The sequence below is a fragment of the Rana temporaria genome, chromosome 7 (genome assembly GCF_905171775.1).
Source record: "Rana temporaria chromosome 7, aRanTem1.1, whole genome shotgun sequence".
Taxonomy (NCBI): Eukaryota; Metazoa; Chordata; class Amphibia; order Anura; family Ranidae; genus Rana; species Rana temporaria.
In genome coordinates this window covers 143,418,607-143,437,254 of record NC_053495.1, presented here as the reverse complement: position 1 = coordinate 143,437,254, position 18,648 = coordinate 143,418,607, and positions in this window count along the sequence as shown.

Genomic DNA, 18,648 nt, shown 5'->3' with positions numbered 1-18,648 from the left:
TTGGTAACTAGTGTTGAGCGGAATACGCCATATTCGATTTCGCGATATATCACGAATATATAGCCGAATATTCGAGAAATATTCGCTAAAATCGAATATTCGTGATATTTTATCCAAATGAAATTTTTGTGAAATTTCGCTATTGCGAATGCGAAAATAATTGCGAAATTTCGACAAGTGCGGTAGGAGAACTCTGGCTCATGCTGAAATCGAATATTCGTGATATATTATCGTAATTTCGCCAATGCGAAATTGATTGCGGAATTTCGACAACTGTGGTAGGAGAACTCTGATTGGCTCCGATGCAAAAGAAGGGCGGAGAAAGTATTCGCTAATATTCTGAAATCGAATATTCGTGACATTTTATCCAAAAAACAATATTGCGAAATTGCGCTAATGCGGATGCGAAAATGATAGCGAAATTTTAACAACTGTGGTAGGAGAACTCTGATGCAAAAGAAGGGCGGAGAAAATAATCGCGCAATATTCCTATTGCCGAATATTCGCATTGCGAATATTCGGCAATATAAAATGATCGCTTCAGCTACTCGGCCCAGTGTCTCTAATCATACCAGTAATGCTTTTAGACGTCGATGGAGATCTCTAGGATGTGATCTGTTTTAAAAATAAAATTGAAAAAATGCGAATATTCGGAATAGCAAATATTGGCCGCGAAATTCGATATATTCGCGAATACTCGAATATGCCATATTCGAGCCGAATATTCGCAATACGAATATTCGTGAGCAACACTATTTGTAAAACACAACGCTGTGAAGGACTGAAATTCTGCAGCACCCGCCAGGTACCACTGCTCAAGAAAGCACATGTACAGGCCTGTCTGAAGTCTGCTAATGAACGTCTGAATGATTTAGAGGAGAACTGGGTGATGAGAGTGATGTGACCAAAATCAAGCTCTTTTGCATCAACTCAACTCGCCGTGTTTGGAGGAGGAGGAATGCTGCCTATGATCCCAAGAACACCATCTACACCGTCAAACATGGAGGGGGAAACATTATGCTTTTTGGGTGTTCTGCTAAGGGGACAGGACAACTTCACTGCATCAAAGGGACATTCGACGGGGCCATGTACCGTAAAATTTGGGGTGAGAACCTCCTTCCCTTAGCCAGGGCATAGAAAATGGGTCGTGGATGGGTAATCCGGCATGACAATGACCCAAAACACACGAAAAAGGCAACAAAGGAGTGGCTCAAGAAGAAGCACATTAAGGTCCTGGAGTGGCCTAGCCAGTCTTAAGACCCTAATCCCATAGAAAATATGTGGAGGGAGCTGAAGGTTCAAATTACCAAACGTCAGCCTCAAAACCTTAATGACTTGGAGAGGATCTGCAAAGAGGAGTGGGACAAAATCCCTGGTGGGCAACTACAAGAAACGTCTGACCTCTGATTGCCAACAAGGATTTTGCCACGAAGTACTAAGTCTTGTTTTGCGAAAGGATCAAATACTTATTTCACTCATTAAAATGCAAATCAATTTATAACTTTTTTAAATGTGTTTTTTTGGATTTTTTCTTATGCTGTCTTTCACAGTTAAAATAAACCTACCGTTAAAATTATAGACTGATCATTTCTATGTCAGTGGGCAAACGTACAAAATCAGCAGGGGATCAAATACTTTTTCCCTCACTGTACATATCTTTTACAGTATAGAGTACTGTGTTCTGGCAGCAGGACCGGAACTACCCACCCTACTCCTGGAACAAAATTGAGTTGGGCTGAGCTCTACTCAGGCAATCGTATGTAGCTCTGTATTCTATGAATGAATACAAAGCTTTCTCTGGCTAAGAAGGTGTTCATGATGTCATTCGCCCACCTCTCCTTGGCCATTCAGAGAAAGCTCTGTATTCCTTCGTAGAATCTAAAGCTTCCTGTGACTTACACATTCGTTTGCAAATGCGTGCGGACTAAACCCCTGTTTTTAATGCATACTGTTGGGTTAAATTAGTTGTCTGCGAGCTGGTCGGTAATTAGGCTTGGGTTTTTCCTGGGCATAGCCCAGGCTTTGTTTTTATCTGTTTCAGCCTTCCAATGCTGCTTTCTGCGATAGCCAGCTGTAGATGGGGGCGGTGGCGAGTTTTTGTTTTTCATATCACATTGGTGTTTGTATTGGTCCAGCAACGCACCAACACCTTTGCAACCATTGAGCTACATTCTGGGTGTTTGGTGTGCTCCGGTACCTTTAAGAAGGGGTGGACTCCCCTTCAGTCCACCTGCCCTCATCTATCCATCAGAATGCATGTGCCTCCACTGTGGGGACACTCATAGTTTAGCGTTAGGACCACAGATACCAGGGTGCCGTGACGAGGCATTGTGGCTTACGCATGCGTTTGCAAATGCATGCAGACTAAACCCCTGTTTTTAACGCATACTGTTAGACAGGTTCAGTTGGTTGTCTGCAAGCTGGTCGGTAAGTAGGGTTTGGGGTGTTTGGGTTTTTCCTGGGCATATCCCAGGCTTTATAGTTATCTGAGTAGCGCTCAGCCTACCTTGATTTTGTTTCAGGAGCGGACGGGAAGCTCCTGTCCCACTGTCGGTGTTCTATAGATAAATGCCCTCCATCTAAAAATGCCGCTGATGGGTCTGCACATGCGCAGCACTAAATGTCACTCCAGCTGATATGTTGATCAACTGGTGTGAGGTTGACACAGCGCATGCGCAGATCATCTGAGGCATTATCCGACAATATGCAAACAGCGAAGGTAGAAGGTACTTATCAGCTTGAGCCTCGCTGTTGCAGGGCAAGTTCTGCATGTGTTGTGGGGTGGGTTTTGTGTGTGTTGCAACCCGCTCTTACACACAGGCAAAACCAGCCATTCAGCATACGCCCCCCCAACAGTGAGGCAGAATCTAACAAGTACGTTCTCTCACCACTGTTTTTGCATAGCGTCTCCCTCCGCTTTTTGCATAGTCTCCCTTCTTTGTTTGCATAGTTTCCCTCCGCTGTTTTTATTATGTCAAATAAAGTCTCCCATCGAAAAATGCCTCCGATCTGCACATGTTCTGTGTCGATATCACGCCAGCTGATCAACATATCAGCTGGAGTGACGTTTGGTACTGCACATGCGCAGACTCATCGGAGGCATTTTCCGATGGGAGGCTTTTCTCGATAGAACACCGGAACACGCCGCTTACAGTATGTAGCTGAAGCTGCCTGGAGTGTTTATACAGTGCACACAGCCGCTGTATCTGTTACTTTTTTTTTTTTTTTTCAGAATACTTTTTCTTTTATTTTATATTTTTTCCTTTCTTTTCAAAAATATAGTATATTACAAACAAGGATCATCACTTCTACATAAAAATTACATAGTGCACACATTCAAAGTGACATTTATCCTATTGCCTGTATATATAATGTCTTGCCCACATTCCCCTCCCCCCATCCCACCCCTACCCCTTCCCCCCACCCCACCCCCCCTCAGGCAGCACCCGTATCGTCTTAGTTCAAAACAAAAACAGAAGAAATCAGGAAGAAAGGAAAAAGAAGAGAAGAAGAAAAAAAAAGCTTGTAGGGGAATTTCCAGTACCAACAAACTTTTTACTTCTACATCGGGAGGCCTATATGTTTCAACCAAGGTCCCCACACTTTTTCTAATTTTCTATGATTTCCTTGTTTAATAAATACCACTCTCTCACACTCTATTAACCTATTTATTGTTTCAGTCCAATGCCTGACACATGGGGGATCCTGTGCCTACCATCGCTGGGCGATTAATTTACGTGCCTGAAATAGGCCTCTCAGCACCCCCTCCAATGTCCCCTGGGGAAGACTGTCGTCTTCCATGTCTCCCAAGAGACAGGTTCTAGCCTCTAGCGCCAATGAGGTTCCAAAAACATAATTGAGCTTATTGATGACCTCAGTCCAGTATCTAAAGAGTTTTGGACATCTCCAAAACATATGGACGAGGTCACCTGTAGCATTACATCTAGGGCATTGATCGTCCAATTTCCAGCCAAATTGGTGCATTTTTTTTGGGGTGTAATATACTCTGTGTATCAGAAAGAGGTGAGACAGTCTCTGCGCAGGAGCAATAGACACTAATACTCCTTTTGCCAAGATTCTGTCCCATCTCTCCTGGGTTATTAGCCCCAAGTCTCGTTCCCATCTTTCTTTGCTCTTTACATTGCCCTTTTGGTTTATAGCCCTGTCACCCAGATTATTATATAATTCGGATATCAACCCTTTTGTTGAGATTTTTTTGGCTAGTTTATTAATGACAGGAGTTTTAGCCCTGATTAATGGGAGGGACTTGAACTGGGTCTGAATAGCATGTCTAATCTGGAGGTATTTGAAAAAGGTGTTATTTGGGATATTAACTAGTCTTAACTCTGAGAACGTTTTTATTGTATCCCCCTTATACAAGTGGAGCAATCTTGTGATTCCCTGTCTTTCCCAGATACCACTCTCTACCCCCTCGATTTCTGGTAAATTTTTGTTATGCCATAAGGGTGCAAATTCAGATATACCACAGTATCCCAGCAACATCTTTGTTGTCTTCCACACCTTGTTGAGTAAATCAGTAATCGGGCATTTATACGCAAATGAATTTGCCTCCAGGGCTTCTATTAACCTTCTGTGTGGGGCCCCTGTCAACATTATTTTGAAGCGGTCTTCTCCGCAATCCAAGCTCTCACAGCCTGCAATGTGTTGTAATTAAGATGCAAGAAAATAGATTCTTGGGTGCGGAACCGCTATCCCTCCCCCCCCGGCCGGCAACTGCATAGTCTTGAGTCCGATTCTTGCCTGCCCACCTTTCCACATCAGTTCACGAAATAATGTCTCCAATCGCTTAAACCACCCTTGATTGATCCACATTGGGGAATTGTGGAGAATATAAAGTATCTGTGGGAGCCAAACCATTTTAATCAAGCTGCATCTCCCGGCCGTGGAGAGAGGGAGGCGCCCCCAAATCTCCTTTTTCTGCTTGAGCCTAGACAGCAGAGGGGCCAGGTTCATCACAATGTATTCACTTACGTCTTGTGTAATCCAGATCCCCAAATACTTGAATGACGTCAAGGTTTTCAATTGGGGGCATGTCGGCGGCCACTCTATATCGTTCTGTATCGATTAGTAACAAAGCCGACTTGTCCCAATTGATGTTTAACCCAGAAAACCCACCAAACTTTTCCATCATCTGCACCACTGGGGTCAGTGAATTATTGACGTCACCAATAAAAAAAAGAATGTCATCTGCGAACAACGATATTCTGTCCTCTTCTAGACCTCTTTTAAAACCCAAAATATCTTCCTTACCTCTAGTTTTTATAGCTAAGGGTTCCATAGCCAACGCAAACAAAAGAGGGGACAGGGGGCAACCCTGTCTCGTTCCTCTCTCTAGTTCAAACAGGTCTGACGTTACTCCATTGATCTTAACTTTTGCACAAGGTTTATTATACAGGAGCTTGACCCACCTAATAAAAGACGGGCCAAATCCAAACCCCTCTAGTGTTCGCCATAAATATGACCACTCTAAGCTGTCAAATGCTTTGGCAGCGTCTAGAGCCAATAATGCCCGAGGTGTCTCGTTGTCGGTAGGGATCTGGATATTTAAAAAAAACCTCCTTATATTAAGGCTTGTTGACCTATTGGGGATAAATCCCGACTGGTCAGGATGTATAAGACGCTCAATGCATCCCTTTAGCCTTGTTGCGAGTGCCTTTGCGAGGATTTTTACATCCGTACAGAGTGGGGAAATTGGGCGGTATGATGCCGGGTCAAGTTGATCTTTTCCCTCTTTGGGAATTATGATAATTGTTGCCTCCATCATAGAGGGAGGGAGATGTCCTTTAGAGAAAGCCTGATTCAACGTATTCAGAAGCTCGGGCAGTAGTATGTCGCCGTATTGTTTAAATATTTCTGTTGGAAGCCCGTCGGGACCGGGTGACTTATAATTGGCCATCTCTGCCACCGCACATCAAAGTTCTTCCATCGTAAGTGGGGATTCTAGTTTTTTTTTCTCATTTTCTAGCAGGGTTGGGAAGGACAATCCCTGAAAGAAAGCCTCCATATTATCATTCCCGCCCCTTGATTTATATAGGGTTTTTTTTAAAATTCATGGAAGGTATTTCTTATCTCTCTGCTTTCCGTTACAATATCGCCAGTCGAATTTCTAATGGCCCCAATACTGGAAGATGGAGAATTGGTCTGTATCAGGAGCGACAGCGCCCGTCCCGCCCTTTCCCGTTCGCCAAATTGAATTTGTTTTTGAAAGATTTGGCGGTTCGCGTTTTTTCTCCTAATTACCATTTTATAAGCCTGTTGTTTTTCTAGCCATTCCCCTTGTCTACTTAGAGAGGGATCTATTATGTATCGTTGCTCGGCTAACATCACGGCATTCCTCGCCTCCTCTTCCCATTGCCTGGATTCCCGCTGCAATCTTGCAACTTTTTGTATTGACATGCCCCTTAAATATGCCTTCAGGTAGTCCCAGACCATATCCGCATCTGCCGTACCAGTATTAATCTGGATGTATTCCCTCAGACCCTCCATCAGCTCTTGTGATTTCCCAATCAGTTCGAGCCAGTAGGGGCTGATTTTCCACTCCTTTGGAGTTGGTCTCTCCCTTTTTCTAATTGTTAGATCCAGTGGTGAATGGTCTGAGACCCCTCTTGGGCCGTATTCTATTTCCTTTACCTTATTTGTTAGAAGTGAATTACCCAAGGCCAAGTCAATTCTGGATAATGTGTTATAAGAGCTGGAGAAACACGAATACTTAGAAAAAAAAAGAAAAAAAAATTATATGTAAAAACTTCCACATATGATGCAAAACCTGGAAGGAGACATGGCGGATAAATGAATGGCGGGCAAGCCTCGCTACCTTCCCTCTGCTAATGGTTTAGACTGAAGTGGAAAAAAAAAAAAGAGAGAAACACGAATACTGACTGGTCGTTGGGTGGTGGACACGCCAGATATCCTTTAACCCTGACTCCTCCATTATCTGGACCAAGCGACCTCCCCGTTCGCTCTTTGAGTCCAGCCTCGGGGGGAATCTACCGTACTTATTGTCGGGGGCTTCGTTATAATCTCCCACTGCTATCAGGGGGACATCCGGCCTGTCCATCATGAACTCAATTAATTTCTGTAGGACTAAAAAGTTAAAGGGGGGGGGGACATATATATTGGCTAATATATAGGGCTCATTATCTATTGTGCAAGCCAAAAAGATATAGCGTCCCTGTTCGTCTATCCAGCTCTGTTCGCAGGAGAATAGTAGTCCCTTACTTACTAGTATACTAACTCCCCGTGAGTACGAAGAATTTACCGAATGGTACCTATACGGAAACTTACGTATACCCACTTGGGTCATACTATCTTTCGTTAAATGGGTCTCCTGTAGACAGAGTTTCCCTGGACCCCTCCCCTCCATTGAAGCCAGAACCAATGCTTTTTTAGTTGAGTCACCCATCCCTCTTATATTCCATGACCTAATTCTCCAAGCCATAATTAGTGTACAGTAAGGAAAAAGAAAGTGCGAAACCAAAAACGTAAAGATTTACATAATATTGATCTTTTCTCTCCCCTTTAGCGGCCCTTGCAAGCAACGTCTATTCTCCTCCCTGTCTCTATTCGGCCTGTTAACAGTGGAGCTGCCTAGAATATATCCCACCCCAAGTTGACCCTCCCTCTCTCCCCCCCCTCCCTCCGCCCAAACCCCCCCACGCCCATTGGGGCTCCCCATAGGGGCCTCTCCTGTGACCTTACCACTCATACCCACTCTCAGCACTGCTGTCATCCCACCACCCACCTACCCCTTTGTCCCTACTGAGGGTCTCCCCTCTCCTTATCCCTTACCAAAATGTACAGCTCCTTTTTACCATAATATGTAAATAAACAAAAATATACAGAGGTAACCCCCAAACCGACTTGAAAACATGTGTCTCTCTTATACATTTCTATCAAGTGTCAAGACTTAAGATCATGCAAAACGTGAAAAAGTTGGCCCCAAATCTCAGAAGGGGCAAATCCATTTAACGATTAATAATATGTAGAGTACTCATATATATCCTAATCAAAATCAAAAAGAGTGAACGCAATCCATTAACCCTATACCCTGTGTGTGTAGAGAGATCTTTCTTTTATAGTGTACCCCAAAAAGGTCCGAGAGGAAAAAAAAACCACCCTCGGACAATTAGACCCCCAAACCTAGAGCAAAAAATATTGAATGTACATATGTCCCTATATGTTTAATTGCTAATCAATTACTGGGGCCAAAAATAATGACGCGTACCCCAGCATCTCTTCCACCCCTGAAAAAAGCTCACTGAAAAAAAACAAACCCAAAAAGAATAATATTTTTTCTTTTTTTTTTTTTCCCACTTTCCCCTCCCCAAGCCTATTAGCTTTTAACCAACACCATGTACATCATGCTTGTGTCCTACTTGTGGCAAAAACTAAAAAAACTTATACCAAAAAAAAAAAAAAAAAAAAGATTTTTAAGGGAAGACTGGAAGGGACTGGAAAAAAGAGAAATAAGGATTGACAGGCCTGGTTGTGAGTCATATGAGTCTTATAATGGATCTTATAGATCCTTCCGGTTATCTTCCAGCCATTTTGCCACTTCGTCTGGCGTGTTGAAAAAGAAAGTCTTGCCCAATGCTATTACTCGCAAACGAGCCGGATATAATAGAGCATAGTCCACTTTGTGCTGCTGCAAGATGCGTTTGATTGGCATATATTCAAACCTTCGCTTTTGTAGCTCTGGGGAGAAGTCTGGATAGAATGATACTCTGGAGCCATTGTAGCTAATGTCCCCCTTCTCCCTAGCTTTTTGGAGCAAAATGACTTTATCAGCAAAATTAAAGAATTTAAAAATTATGGGTCTAGGTCTTCCACCTGGCTGCGGGGGTTTTGAAGGAACTCTATGCGCCCTTTCAATGGAAAAGAAAGGTGAAAAAATAATATTGTCAAACATCTCCCTCAGCCATCTCTCCATAAATTTTATGGTGTCTACCCCTTCACACCATTCTGGAAGGCCGATCACACGAATATTACTTGTTCTAAACCTATTCTCCATTTCATCTAGCTTAGATGATTGAAATTGGACTTTTTCCTGCAGCTCTTTTACTTTGTTCTCAATCGGGTATACCGTATCCTCGAGGGCACTTGTTCGCTCCTCCAAAGTCACCACCCTTTCCAGGGTGTTACTCATGTCCTGGAGTATTAGAGCAAGTTCATCTTTCAAACTCTTGAGTTGATTATCAAAGCTACCCATTAATGTTTTGCAGTCATTTACAGCACTTAGCACATCTTTTAGTGTGGGCTCCTGAGTTAGCTCCAGGTCCGTATTTATGGTAGATCCTGAAGTGGTCTCTTCACCCGGTGTTGCCAGAGTCTCATTCCTCCCCCCAAGGCCCTTATTAGATTGGCTTTTGGGACCTGTAGAATTAGCTGAGTTAGGTGTCTTGGGGGGTGCTGCTAATGCTGACCCCCAAGCTCCGCCTGTCTACTGACGGGGCCGGTGTGCCCTTGGTATGTGCTGCAGCCAATGCCGCTCCCCCTTAGCTGGGGAGTGAGTAGTAGGCTTTGGGGGGTGGAAAAAGCGATCCAGCTTGGCTGCTGCTGCCTGGCTACCTCTCTCTTTGTCCTTGTCCTTAGCGGACCTTGTAACAGGAGCCCCCTCTGCATGAAGCGCATTTTTGGACATAGTAAACATGAGGAGTAGGTGATGTTTTTAATTGGCTCTTAGCCCGTATATACCGTGTATACCGATTTGCAACTGCACACAGCAGTTGTACCTTTAATCTAGGTCTTAAGTACAGGCAAAAATGCTTTTTACCTATGAGACCGAGAATAAATGAGCGTCTCTCAAGAGGATGGACAGCTTCTAGTAATTAGTATCCTACAGCGGCCAAAAAAAACAAAAAAAAACTTGTATCTCATAAAAATTGTAGGTTTCTATTAGGTTTCTATTTGCTGAGTAATTGTCTCTTGCACTTTAATGGCACTTGTTTTAGGCAGTTAGGCAGATAGGGGTGACAACTTCAGTTGGAAATACTCATTCAGTGAGTTAATACATAAATCAGTTCAAGTGATGCATAATGCACAATGCACCCATACACCAATGTTATACTGGGTTACTCACTGAGCCGCCGACTGCTGCATTGTTTGCATTCTGGATCTTTTCCAGCCCATCCTCTTCTCTGATGTCCTGCCAAGAGGTGTTAAGATAGGTCTATGCGGTGGGAGAGCGAGGGGGAACCTCCAAGGCATCCCCAGTTGTCCCCAGTGCCTTCCTCTCCGCTCTCCGGCCGAAACCCTCCAGGATTCGCTGGGGCCAATCACGTGGTCCGGTCAGCTGACCGCCGCCCTCCAATCGTGAACCCGAATCACCGGCTGTAGTCAGCTGTAGTCAATCTCCGCCGCCGAGCCTCCTCCGCGTCACCAGGGGAACTCCCGAGAAGCCCCCCGAAAACAAGCAAGCCCGAACAGCCGCGGATCCCGAGGGCACCCGGGACCACCAGCAGGTACGTCCGCCTGACGGCAACAGCAAGGAGCGGGGCGCAGGGTTCGTGCCTGGGAGTTTTACTGCTGGGTATTGCTGGAAATTAGCGCAGCATGTATCGTGCAGGGAGTACAGGGAGCAGAGGGACGGTGGGAGGCATAGCACGCTCCTCTCACATCTCACAAGCTTGCCTCACCCAGTCCAGCCCTGTCTGTTAGTGATGTAAATAGTTTATTTGGAACCAACAAATTATTTAAACTTTTCAAAAACATGGAGATAAGCTTTACATATCCAGCAATGGATAAAAGCCATAGCTGTGAAAACTATAAACCACACTAGCAGGTTCCTTTAATGGGAAACTGTAATGCTATCATTTGACTTTTTTTTAGGGTTTTAGTCTTGATTTTACTCTTATCAAGCAATATACAATGACAAACATTAATATGCTCAGTTTCAGCCATTTTCATATTCCTTTGAAGGTTTTGAGTATTGAGCGTACTATGCAGCTTGCATTCCAAAACGAAGAGGCACCAGGCTGCCAAAATCCGAGTCTTATCTGCAGTCCACTTTGCTGCATTATGCTGCTCTGCAGTCACTCTGTCTCCTGTGTACTTGCCAAAAACAAACCATAGTGCTTAGCTTTCTGCATTGGTAATTCAGCTAACATTCTGTGACACTTTTATTTGTTACTTATTTATAATAGTGTAGAAGAATTCCTGGAGGAATTTATTGTTCTATCTTGGAAAAAATCCCACTGCAGTTGCAGAGAAACAATAACCCTTGTTGCAACCACAGAATCTGTCATAAAAAACTTCTGCAAGTCTAAAGTACAGCACCTAGAGCTACCTACACATACCTGCAGCAGCCAACAATACGCAGATTTTACAGCCAAATGCCAGACGGTTCTGACAGGCCCTTCCTCATAGTAATTAACCAATATGAATGAGCGAGTGGGTGGGAGTGGAAGCTCAGACACTACCCAAAACTGGTGGATCTTTGCCTTTTAAAATGGCCAGTGAAAACCAGGATGTTTAGACTGGTACACAGCCGGTTCAACAGAAAAGGGCCAACATTCGGCCCGTGTGTACAGCAGCCTGTCCAACAGAAGTCAGCCAAATGTGTCCTGCTTCTGTCTAACGGACATGCTGGAAAACCAGCAGCTGACCGGCATCTGATCAGCACTGGCAGCCAATGGCTGCGAGCGCTGACTGGTGTGTTCTGGTGGTAGGGCAGTCCCCCTGTCAGAATAATCTCAGTGGGGAGATCACTGTACTAACATCTCATAGTACAGCAAGCTCCTCCGTTTTCTTTTTTTTCAACCCACGGGGATGATCAAACAAGTGACTAAAAAGTGGCACGCTCGTGTAATAATTCTCCACATACAAATGGTACCCCTTTCTGAATAAGGGTGACACCAAGTCCCACACAATCCTGCCACCACTCCCTATGTAATCTGGGCAGTTCTCCGGCTCTACGTGACTATCTTTGCCCTCATAAATCATAAAGCTCCATACATAGCCTGTTGCCCTGTCACAGAGCTTAAAGAGCTTCACCCCGTATCTGGCACGCTTGCTGGGAAGGTACTGTTTGAAAGACAAGCCACATTTCAGGCTTCAAACATAAAGATATAAAACTGTAATTTTTTTTGAAGAATCAACAAGTGGGACACAATCATGAAGTGGAACGAAATTTATTAGATATTTCAAACTTAAAAAAAAAAAAAACTGAAAAATTGGGCGTGCAAAGTTATTCAGCCCCTTTACTTTCAGTGCAGCAAACTCTCTCCAGAAGTTCAGTGAGGATCTCTGAATGATCCAATGTTGACCTAAATGACTAATGATGATAAATGGAATCCACCTGTGTGTAATCAAGTCTCCGTATAAATGCACCTGCACTGTGATAGTCTCAGAGGTCCGTTTAAAGCGCAGAGAGCATCATGAAGAACAAGGAACACACCAGGCAGGTCCGAGATACTGTTGTGGAGAAGTTTAAAGCCGGATTTGGATACAAAAAGATTTCCCAAGCTTTAAACATCCCAAGGAGCACTGTGCAAGCGATAATATTGAAATGGAAGGAGTATCAGACCACTGCAAATCTACGAAGACCTGGCCGTCCCTCTAAACTTTCAGCTCATACAAGGAGAAGACTAATCAGAGATGCAGCCAAGAGGCCCATGATCACTCTGGATGAACTGCAGAGATCTACAGCTGAGGTGGGAGACTCTGTCCATAGGACAACAATCAGTTATGTTTGGCGTAAAAGCAACACAGCTCATCACCCTGAACACACCATCCCCACTGTCAAACATGGTGGTGGCAGCATCATGGTTTGGGCCTGCTTTTCTTCAGCAGGGACAGGGAAGATGGTTAAAATTGATGGGAAGATGGATGGAGCCAAATACAGGACCATTCTGGAAGAAAACCTGATGGAGTCTGCAAAAGACCTGAGACTGGGACGGAGATTTGTCTTCCAACGTCATTTAAAATCATCATGTGTGGGCTTCACATCGTTTTTCGGCTTCTGAAAAACGACAAAAAAAAAATCGAACATGCTGCATTTTTTAACGTCGTTTTTTAAAATGTCGTTTTTCGGGTTGTAAAAAATGATCGTGTGTGGGCTAAAAAGACATTTTAAACCCGCGCATGCCCAGAAGCAAGTTATGAGACGGGAGCGCTCGTTCTGGTAAAACTACCATTTATAATGGAGTAAGCACATTCATCACGCTGTAACAGACAAAAAAGTGCGAATCGTCTTTTACTAACAAGGAATCGGCTAAAAGCAGCCCAAAGGCGAATAGAACTTCCCCTTCAGAGTGCCGTTGTACTTTACCATGCTTTGTTCATCATTTTTCAAAAACGATGGTGTGTGGGCAACATCGTTTTTAATGATGAAGTTGGAAAAACGTTGTTTTTTGGACATTTTTAATGCCGAAAAACGACCGTGTGTACGCGTCATGAGGCTCTCCAAAGATCCTCTATAAAGAGCATCCTTCTTCAGGGGATTGGATCACTTGCTGTCCCAAGGGGTGATCACAGAAGTACCCTTAAAGGAACAAGGTTCAAGTTTTTATTCAAACCTCTTTGTGATCCCAAAACCAAACGGAGACGTCAGACCCATTCTGGATCTGAGATCTCTAAATTAGTTTCTATTCATTCAGTGGTCGCCACCCTACTAGGCAGGGAATTCATGGCGTCGATAGACATCAAGGACGCCTATTTACATGTGCCTATCCATCCCGCTCACCAAAGATTCTTAAGGTTTGCGATGGAACATCGCCACTTCCAGTTTGTGACTCTGCCCTTTGGGGTGGCCACCGCACCCCAAGTATTTTACAAAAGTACTAGCCCCTCTGCTAGCAAATCCCAGAGCACAGGGCATAGTGATAACAGCCTATCTGGACGATCTGCTTGTGATTGATCAATCAGTGGTAGAAATAGAACACGCTGTATCCACCACGATAAGATACCTGGAGAAGTTAGGATGGATAGTAAATCTACAAAAATCCTCGCTACAAGCCCAAAGAAGGGTAAAGTATCTGGGCATGATCATAGATACAGCTTAAAGCCAGGTATTTCTACCAGAATCAAAGATCAGATCACTGAGAGACCTGATCCACAAGGTCAGGGTAAAGAAAAGACCATCCATTCGCCTTTGTATGAGGCTATTGGGGAAGATGGTAGCCTCCTTCAAGGCTGTCCCTTACGCCCAGTTTCATTCGAGACTACTCCAAGGCGACATTTTAGCTGACTGGAACAGGAAGACCCAAGCTCTGGATTTACCCATGCGCCTGTCCTCACAGGTGCGCCAAGACTTCAGTTGGTGGTTAAGGACCAAGAACTTGCAGAAGGGAAGATCCTTTCTCCCAATCACCTGGAAGGTCGTGTCTACAGATGCCAGCCTAAGGGGCTGGGGAGCTGTATTGGAAGAAGCTTCAGCCCAGGGAACCTGGGCCAAAGCCGAGAGAGACCTACCCATCAATTTACTGGAAATACGGGCAGTATACTTAGCCCTTAGAACCTAGACAAGCAGGTTACAGGGCCACCCGGTGCGGATTCAGTCTGACAATGCTACAGCAGTAGCTTACATCAATCACCAAGGAGGCACCCGCAGCCAGGGCGCCCAAAAGGAGGTAAATCGCATTTTGAAATGGGCAGAAGAACATGTTCCTTGCCTTTCGGCAATTTTCATTTCAGGGGTAGAGAATTGGCAAGCAGACTATTTGAGTCGCCAGCAGCTATTACCAGGAGAGTGGTCTCTCCACCCCAAAATCTTTCAGAGATGGGGGACCCCAGATGTAGACCAACTAGCTTCCAGGTTCAACAGGAAATTGGACAACTTTGTGTCCAGGACAAGAGATCCTCTGGCCTACGGATCGGATGCGCTGGTAGTGCCGTGGAGTCAGTTTTCACTGATCTATGCCTTTCCTCCAATCTCTCTACTACAGAGGCTAATTTGCAGGATCAAGAGGGAAGGAATTCCTGTAATCTTAGTGGCCCCAGATTGGCCCAGAAGACCTTGGTATGCAGAGATCATAAAGATGGCAGTAGGAACACCGTGGAAGTTTCTGCTTCGTCACGATCTGTTGTTGACGCAAGGTCCAGTGTTCCATCCTTTCTTACAGGAGCTAAATTTGACGGTTTGGCTGCTGAAACCCACATTCTAAAGAAGAGAGGTATCTCAGTTCCGGTGCTTTCTACGCTTATTAATGCCAGAAAGCCAGCTTCCAGGCTTATTTATTATAGAGTCTGGAAAACATATGTTTCATGATGTGAAACTAACAAATGGAATTCTCAGAGATATGACATAAATAGGATTCTTGCTTTTTGCCAGCTAGGAGTGGATATGAAGTTAGCCCTTAGAGCAGATATTTGCCCCTTAATGGTACTACCAGTCTTCTTTCAAAGACCTCTGGCATCTCATTCCCTAGGGCTTTTGTTCAGGGGGTATTGCAGACCAATCCACCAGTCAAATCCCCCTTTTGCCCATGGGATCTGAATTTAGTACTGTCAGTGTTGCAGAAGCAACCTTTTGAACCCATTCGCCAAATTCCACTGATTCTTTTAAGCAGGAAACTGGTATTCTTAATTGCTATATCTTCGGCTAGAAGAGTATCTGAATTATCCACGCTTTCTTGTAAAAAGCCTTATTTAATTTGTCATAAGGACAAAGTTGTATTAAGACCCCATCCCTACTTTTTACCTAAGGTGGTGTCGGCTTTTCATTTAAATCAGGACATTGTCCTGCCTTCTTTTTTCCGGATCTGCAGACAGTGGAGGAAAGATCTTTGCACTCTCTAGATCTAGTGAGAGCAATAAAGGTGTATCTGCAGATAACCGCTCAGATACACAAAACAGATGTTTTGTTTATTTTACCAGAGGTTCCCAAGAAGGGACAGGGCGGCATCAAAATCCACTATCTCCAGGTGGATTCGACTAACTATTATTCAAGCTTATGGTTTAAGGAACAGAATTGCTTCTTTTTCTGTTAGGGCGCACTCTACCAGGGTGATAAGTGCTTCATGGGCAGTGCACCACCAGGCTTCGGTGACTCAGATCTGTAAAGCTGCAACTTAGTCCTCAGTCCACACATTTTCCAAATTTTATCAGATAGATGTGAAAGGACATGAGGATGCCGCCTTTGGGCGAAGTGTGCTGCAGGCGGCAGTATAGAGCTTCTTGTCCGTATCGGTCTGCTTGATCTGTGTGTCCCCCCCCCCCCCCCTTCATGTAGGGCATTGCTCTGGGACATCATTATGTATTGATTATGGCTCTGTGTCCCGTGGTGTAAGATAAAGAAAATAGGATTTTTAAAACAGCTTACCTGTAAAATCCTTTTCTTGGAGTACACCACGGGACACAGAGGTCCCCCCCTTCTTATGGGAACCTTATTGCTTTGCTACAAAACCAAGGTACTTCCCTAATGGGAGGGGATATATGGAGGGGAACTGTCTCTGATTGGTTGTGCCAGTGTCCAATCACCTCTGGTGACATACAACCAATTATGTAATGATTATGGCTCTGTGTCCCGTGGTGTACTCCAAGAAAAGGATTTTACAGGTAAGCTGTTTTAAAAATCCTATTTTTTCTCAATGATTTTCATCCATATTGCAGGGACCAGACATTACATTAAAGCCGCAAGCAGTTTTAAATGACTTTCTTCCTATATAAATGTAATTTTGTGCAGGGACAGTTCTAAACACGTGCCACGTCACAGGCATACTATAGACACCCAGCAGGTATGATATTTAAAGGAATATTTCACATTTTTCTTTTCACTTTAAGCATCATTAAAATCACTGCTCCCGAAAAAACGTCAGTTTTTCAAACTTTTTTTTGCATTGATACATGTTCCATGGGGCAAGACCCGGGTCCCCAAACCCGTTTTAGGACAATAACTTGCATATTAGCCTTTAAAATTAGCACTTTTGATTTTGAACGTTCGAGTCCCATAGACTTCTTTTTTTTAACTTCAATACTTTTTTTTTTATTGTTTCCATACAAATACAAAGAGAAATTTACAAATCCGTTTTTTTCCATACTTAGTGCATTTTATGTGCATACAGGAGATTAAGTACAAACATTAAAAGTGTCCATTCGTCCCATTCCTCCCTCCCTCCCCTCCCTCCCTCCTATCTTACTTTAAAGTGCATACACGTTTTTAGTTCTGTTCTTTTCCTTTGATTATTACCCATCATTCCTTAATTTAAAGTGAGCGACCTATTTTACATAACCACTGTTCCCATATTGCTTTAAATTTTTTGAGGTTACCTCTTCTAATCCATGTTGCCCTTTCCTTCCCAATTGTGCTATTTATTACATTAAGCCATTCCTCTACTGTGGGTGGATTTTGTGCTTGCCATTTTAGTGCTATTAGTTTCCTCGCCTGAAACAGGCATCTTATAACGGCTTCTAATGTGTCCCTCTGCCCCATTCTCTCCTCAATACATCCTAATAGGCAAACCCTGGCTTCAAGTTCCAGGGTGATACCGAAGGTTGCATTTATAGTGTCCAGAATTCCAACCCAGTATCTATGCAACTTTGGGCATTTCCACATCATGTGGATGAGGTCCCCTGTATCTTGGCATCTGGGACATTTGTCATCTAGCTTCCAACCAAATCCATATAATTTCTTTGGGGTATAATAGACCCTATGTAGGAGAAATAAATGGGAGACCCGTTGTGACGGGGCTAATGAGACCCTTATCCCTAGTTCCAGTATCCTATCCCATTGGTCATTCGTTAAAGGTCCAATATCCTCCTCCCATCTCTGTTTGTTCCTACTCAACTTCTCTTTTCCTATTAACTGATCACTAATCCGTTCGTATAATTCTGAGATAAGACCTTTCAGAACCCCCGTCTTGATTAGTCTTTGGAGATTCGTGAGCCTTTGCCAGCTTACCGGCTGTGATTTAAATTGGGCTTGTAATGCGTGTCTAACCTGTAAGTAAGTAAAAAACATAGAGTTTGGAAGGCTAAATTCACTGCTTAGCTCTGAAAAGAGTTTTAATGTGCAACCTGTGTACAGTTGTGCCACTCTGGTTATCCCTCGTTTCTCCCATTCTTTTAGTTTCCCCATAGCCAAAATTTCTTTTAAATTATTGTTATCCCATAATGGGGAATATTCTGTTAATCCTTTATAGCCCAAAGCTGATTTTACTGCTTGCCATATTCTCACCACCATCTTTACTGTTGGATTTTTCACAGAGAATGAGTTGGCTTCTAAGGTCTCTATTACAGATCTATGGGGGGACCCTCTTAGTATCATTTTCCCACTCGCGTTTCCTCCCCCCTCTATGCTACATCCCCCCAAATGCTGTAACTGTGCCGCCAAATAATAACTATAAGGATGTGGAACCGCCAACCCTCCTCTATTCGTTGGTAATTGCAACGTTCGGAGACTAATCCTTGCTTTACCCTTTTTCCAAATTAGGGTCCTAAAGAGGGTCTCTATCTTTTTAAACCATTGGTTGTCAATCCATACTGGGGAGTTGTGGAGTATATAGAGCAATTGTGGCATCCATATCATTTTAATTAAATTACTGCGACCGGCCACCGATAGTGGCAAATGTCCCCATATATCCGCTTTACTTTTAAATTTACCCAGAAGTGGCACTAAATTATTATTTATGAATTGTTCTGGTTTACGTGTTACCACGATTCCCAGATACTCCATCTTCTCCCCAATTTTTA